This window comes from Nycticebus coucang, chromosome 10 (genome assembly GCF_027406575.1).
Source record: "Nycticebus coucang isolate mNycCou1 chromosome 10, mNycCou1.pri, whole genome shotgun sequence".
Lineage (NCBI taxonomy): Eukaryota > Metazoa > Chordata > Mammalia > Primates > Lorisidae > Nycticebus > Nycticebus coucang.
Genome location: NC_069789.1, coordinates 111,275,448 through 111,281,772, shown reverse-complemented (window position 1 = coordinate 111,281,772; position 6,325 = coordinate 111,275,448). Strand labels below are relative to the sequence as shown.

Sequence of the window (6,325 nt, the reverse complement as noted above, 5' to 3'; positions counted from 1 at the left end):
GAATCAATTGGAAGAGGAAGATTAAGAAAATGGAAACTGGGGCGGCGCCTGTGGCTCCGTCGAAAGGCGCCGGCCCCATATACCGAGGGTGGCGGGTTCAAACCCAGCCCCAGCCAAACTGCAACCAAAAAAAAAAAAAATAGCCGGGCGTTGTGGCGGGCGCCTGTAGTCCCAGCTGCTCGGGAGGCTGAGGCAGGAGAATCGCTTAAGCCCAGGAGTTGGAGGTTGCTATGAGCTGTGTGAGGCCACGGCACTCTACCGAGGGCCATAAAGTGAAACTCTGTCTCTACAAAAAAAAAAAAAAAAAGAAAATGGAAACTCTGGAGGCCGAAGTGGGTGGATTGCCTGAGCTCATGAGTTCAAGACCAGCCTGAGCCAGAGCATGACCTCATCTCTAAAAATAGCTGGGCATTGTGCTTGCTTCAGCAGCACATATACTAAAATTGGGACGATACAGAGGAGATTAGCATAGCCCCTGTGCAAGGATGACACGCAAATTCGTGAAGCGTTCCATATTTAAAAAAAAAAATAGCTGGGCATTGTGGTGGGTGCCTGTAGTCCCAGCTACTTGGGAGGCTGAGGCAAGAGAATCGCTTGAACCCAAGAGTTTGAGATCGCTGTGAGCTATGATGCCACAACACTCTACTGATGGTGACAAAGTGAGACTCTGTCTCAAAACAAAAATAAAATAAAATAATGTCTTGTGGCTAGGTGTGGAGTTCAGAGAAATTATTATTTTTCTAGTAGTAGAATTCTCCTTCTTGCCACTCCAGATAAAGTTTGTTGTTTTCCCCAGAAAATACTTGGTGCCAGGTGTGATGGCTCCCACCTGTAATCACAGTACTCTGGGAGGCCAAGGTGGATGATGGATTGTTTGAACTCAGGAATTCCAGCCCAACCTGAGCAAGAGCAAGACCCCATCTCTACTAAAAATAAAAGATACGAGCCAGGCTTGTGGTGGGCGCCTGTAATCCCAGCTATTTGGGAGGTTGAGGCAAGAGGATCACTTGAATCCAAGAATTTGAGGTTGCTGTGAACTATGACGCCATTGCACTCTACCCAGGGCAACTGAGTGAGACTCTGTCTCAAAAGAAAAACAGAGAAAAGAAAAGAAAGGGAAGGGAAGGGGAAAGGAATGCAAAAGAAAAGAGGAGAGGGCAGTGCCTGTGGCTCAAAGGAGTAGGGTGCCAGCCCCATATACTGGAGGTGGCAGGTTCAAACCCAGCCCTGGCCAAAAACTGCAAAAAAAAAAAAAAAAAAAAAAAAGAGAGAGAGAGAAGAGAAAAGAAAAGACTTGTAAAAGCCACTTGAGTATGAGATCCATTGAGTGGAAAATCTTACCACATGAGGGGTGTGTGTGTGTGGGTAGGTAGAGCTAAATAATTCAGAATAAAAAAAGAACATGTGGAGAAAGGTGGGAGAAAAATAGGAGGTGTCAGTCACCCAGAGAAAGCATTTGGTGGGCTTATGGAGATGACTAATGGGAATTTAAGTCATTTTACTGTATAGTGTATGCTGAAAACTTCCTCGGTTAGGTTGGTGGCAAACACCTGTAATCCTAGCACTCTGGGAGGCCGAGGGGGGTGGACGGCTTGACCTCACGAGTTCAAGACCAGCATAAGCAAGAGTGAGACCCGGTCTCTACTAAAAACAGAAAAAAATAAGCTGGGTATTGTAGTGGATGCCTGTAGTCCCAGCTATTGGAGATGCTGAGGCAGGAGGATCGCTTGAGCTTGAGAGTTTGAGGTTGCTGTGAGCTGTGATGACTGTGTCATCTGGGGTGACAGAATGAGAGTCTGCCTCAAAACAAACAAACAAACCCTCGCTCCTCCTTCCCAAACTCATCCTCCTCAGGAAGGTCTGCCCTATTCACTAACACGTGCTGAAGACGAGCTTGCTTCTGCAGGAGATCCCAGAGCCTACCCTACTGGGAGGTCACATCTGGGGTTTCCATACACCCTTGTTGTCACATGGAGAGGCACTGGGTGCCACACACCATCACCATCCCTACCACCAGCATCATCAGCTCTCTGTCAATAGCCTGAATATGGGAATCCTCATTCCCAACATACAAGTGGGAGAAACGGGCGCAGAGGGAGGCCCCAAGAGTATGACCTGCATGGCAGGGCTGGAAAATGTTGGAGATGACCTTCAGACCCAGGTGGTTCCAAACTTCAAGTAGCTTAAACCTTTATCAGCTGGAAGGATACTCTCACAGCCACCAGGCCAGTCCTCCAGTTTGAAAGAGGGGTAGGAGGGAGCCCATAGAAAAGTCCATCTTACAGCCCCCAACACCCGTTACCACAGCCTGAGGCTGCCCCTGCCCTCCTGGGCTCCACTCTGCCAGGATCACACTCCCTCCTTCACTGAGGCCTGAGCATAGGGGTTGTGAAACTTCCCTGTGAGCTGTGTCCTCACTCTGACCACAGACCGTAGCAGGAAGTGCCTGTCCTTGTTGTCCTCTCTCTCAAGGGTTTTGGGAACAGTCAGAGTCCAGCACCCCCAGACTCCACTACTCTGCCCTGATCTGTCAGAAAGATTCAGGTGATGACATTAAAACTTAGCATCAGGGGCGGCGCCTGTGGCTCAGTCGGTAAGGCGCCGGCCCCATGTACCGAGGGTGACGGGTTCAAACCCGGCCCCGGCCAAACTGCAACCAAAAAACAGCCGGGCGTTGTGGCGGGCGCCTGTAGTCCCAGCTACTCGGGAGGCTGAGGCAAGAGAATCGCTTCAGCCCAGGAGTTGGAGGTTGCTGTGAGCTGTGTGAGGCCACGGCACTCTACCCAAGGGCCATAAAGTGAGACTCTGTCTCTACAAAAAAAAAAAAAAAAAAAAAAGAATTCCCCAGACAAAAGGACAATGGGAAAAACACACAGAGAGTCAGAGAGTGTGTCCGAAGGCCTGGGAACCAGGAACTCTGATGTCAAAGGGCAGAAAGAGATGAATTTCCCAGGCCTGGCGCAATGGCTCATGCACTCTGAGAGGCCAAGGTGGGTGGATTGCTTGAGCTTGGGAATTTGAGACCAGCATGAGCAAGAGTGAAACCCCCAACTCTACCAAAAATAGAAAAACTAGCTGTGTGTTGTGGGTTGCCTGTAGTCCCAGCTGTTGGGGAGGCTGAGATAGGAGGATCACTCAAACCCAGGAGTTTGAGGTTGCAGTGAGCTATGATGCCACAGCACTCTACCCAGGGTGACAGAAAGACACTGTCTAAAAAATTAGGCTGGGCGAGGATCTCTTGAGCCTGAGAGTTTGAGGTTGCTGTGAGCTATGATGCCACAGCACCCTACTGAGGGCAAGAAAGTTGAGACTCTGCCTCAAAAAAAAAGAAAAGAAAAGAAAAATTAGCCAGGCATTGTGGTGGGCACCTGTAGTAGCTACTTGGGGGGCTGAGGCAGGAGGATGACTTGAACAAAGTCGCTTAACACTAAAATGTAAATAAATAAAGGTTCATATTAATGGAGCCCACAGATAAGAAAAATTTAATTGACTCTGTAAACATATATTTTGGATCATTTTTGAAACAGCAGGTAATACTATCCAAAAGGACAGTATGTTTTTGATCCAAGCTTCAAATAGAAGGTGCCCTAGTTTTATTGACAAGAGGAGATAGGATTCTATAAAATAACTCTCCTATTGGGGCAGTGCCTGTGGCTCAAAGGAGTAGGGCGCCAGCCCCATATGCCGGAGGTGGTGGGTTCAAATCTAGCCCTGGCCAAAACAACAACAACAACAAAAAACACTTATGGGCAGTGCCTGTGGCTCAGTGAGTAGGGAGCCGGCCCCATATGCCGAGAGTGGCGGGTTCAAACCCAGCCCTGGCCAAACTGCAACAACAACGAAAAATAGACGGGTGTTGTGGCGGGCGCCTGTAGTCCCAGCTGCTCGGGAGGCTGAGACAAGAGAATCACGTAAGCCCAAGAGTTAGAGGTTGCTGTGAGTGGAGTGACGCCACGGCATTCTACCCGAGGGTGGTACAGTGAGACTCTGTCTCTAAAAAAAAAAAAGTAAATAAAAAATAAATTGCTTTAAAAAAAATAAATAACTCTCCTATCCCAGTAGTTTCTAGAACAATATTACTGGTTTATACAAAGGTCTATACATAGCACACGGTTTTATACGTACACATACCAGAGCAAGGTACATGTAGGCCCCACGTATGCGTATAGTTAAGAAAATGAATTCATTTGAGCCAACTGAGGCTCAAGTTTTGCAGCTCTGCCTGCACAAGTGATTTCTTTTTTTTTCCTTTTTTTTATTGCACAAGTGATTTCTTTCTGCCTCATCATTAATGACAACAGAAAGACATCAACAATTTTAATCTTGAGACTAATTGTGCAGAAGTCAATTAGTGCAAAATGAATTTTTTTCTTTTTGCAGCTTTTGGCCAGGGCTGGGTTTGAACCCGCCACCTCCAGCATACGGGGCCGGCGCCCTACTCCTTTAAGCCACAGGTGCTGCCCACAAAAGAAATTTTTTTTTTTTTTTTGTAGAGACAGTCTCACTGTACTGCCCTCGGGTAGAGTGCCATGACGTCACACGGCTCACAGCAACCTCTAACTCTTGGGCTTACGCAATTCTCTTGCCTCAGCCTCCTGGCAGCTGGGACTACAGGCGCCCGCCACCACGCCCGGCTATTTTTTGGTTGCAGTTTGGCTGGGGCTGGGTTTGAACCCGCCACCTCCAGCATATGGGGCCGGCGCCCTACTCCTTTAAGCCACAGGTGCTGCCCACAAAGAAATTTTTTTTTTTTTTTTTTTGTAGAGACACTTAAGCTGTGGCCCTGGGTAGAGTGCTGTGACATCACAGCTCAGAGCAACCTCCAACTCCTGGGCTCAAGCGATTCTCCTGCCTGTGCCTCCCAAGTACCTGGGACTACAGGTGCCCCCACAATGCCAGGCTATTTTTTGGTTGCAGCCGTCATTGTTCTTTGGCCGGCCAGGCTGGATTTGAACCTGCCAGCTCAGGTGTATGTGGCTGGTGTCTTAGCCGCTGAGTCACAGGCGCCGAGCCTCAAGGATGGTGATTAATCAAAACTGAAATTACTGGGCGGCGCCTGTGCCTCAGCGAGAAGGGCACAGGCCTCATATACCAAGGGTGGCGGGTTCGAACCCGGCCTCTGCCAAACTACAACAAAAAACTAGCCGGGTGTTGTGGCGGGTGCCTGTAGTCCCAGCTATTCAGGAGGCTGAGGCAAGAGAAGGTTGCTGTGAGCTGTGACGCTACAGAACTCTACCGCGAGCGACAAAGTGAGACTCTGTCTCTTAAAAAAAAAAAAAAAAAGAAGAAATAAATTATTTTCTTATGGGACCAGGAAGACTGGGTTTATAGACTGACCTCTGACCTCCGTCACTGAGGGCCAGGCAAAGACTGGCTGTGACTGCAGAGGGCTAGACACCAGCAGAGGGCGCTGCGACACAGGAAAAGTGAACAGAAAGCTTTTCTTACAGGAGCAAGTGGAACTAATGAAGTATTGCCCTGTGAGTGGCTAACTGACTCACGGCTGAGTAAAGTTGAGGACGCCAGAGTAAATAGAAATAATCTCAATGAACAATGATATAAGTGGCCACAAAGCCAAGTAGCCAGGTTTTGATAAATTACTAAGAAATGGGGCGGTGTCTGTGGCTCAGTGGGTAGGGCGCCGGCCCCATATACCCAGGGTGGTGGGTTCAAACCTGACCCCGGCCAAACTACAACAAAAGATAGCCGGGCGTTGTGGCGGGCTGAGGCAAGAGAATTGCGTAAGCCCAAGAGCTGGAGGTTGCTGTGAGCTGTGCCGCCCTTGGGGCACAAAGTGAGGCTCTGTCTCTAAAAAAAAAAATTCCTAAGAACTGCAAGAGAAAGAATGCCATTGTTCCCTTAGGGGGACAAGAAAGATCTTTTAATTGTTAAAAGCCTGTGATTATCAGCCAAAGATAAAGCCAGTACACAAGGTCACCTGGAAATTGCTGCTGGTCTCATGTGTTAAGATCCTTAGCAGTGATTCTAGGACACCTTTATTCAGCAGACCTTTGGGGAGGTGATTCAATTCTGACCAAGATGGCAGAGATTTTCTTTCTTTCTTTTCTTTTCTTTTTTTTTTTGAGAGAGTGTCTCACCTCAAACTCATGGGCTTAAGTGATCCTCCTGCCTCAGCCTCCTGAGTAGCTGGGACTTCAGGCACCTGCCACAACACCCAGCTAGGTTTTCTATTTTTACGAGAGGAGGTGGGGCTTGCTCTTGCTCTGGCTGGTTTCAAACTATTGGCCTCAAGAGATCCTCCCACCTTCACCTCCCAGAGTGTTAGGATTACCAGGAGTGAGCCACCATGCCCAGCTAACACAGA

At 48.5% G+C, this 6,325-nt stretch overlaps 1 non-coding gene across 1 annotated transcript; it reads left to right on the top strand.

Moving 5' to 3' along the window:
• Nucleotides 1–413: 413 nt before the first annotated feature.
• Nucleotides 414–520, top strand: LOC128597855 (U6 spliceosomal RNA). The gene has a single exon (XR_008383409.1). It is a non-coding gene; the product is annotated as a U6 spliceosomal RNA (small nuclear RNA).
• The last annotated feature ends 5,805 nt before the right edge of the window (nt 521–6,325 follow it).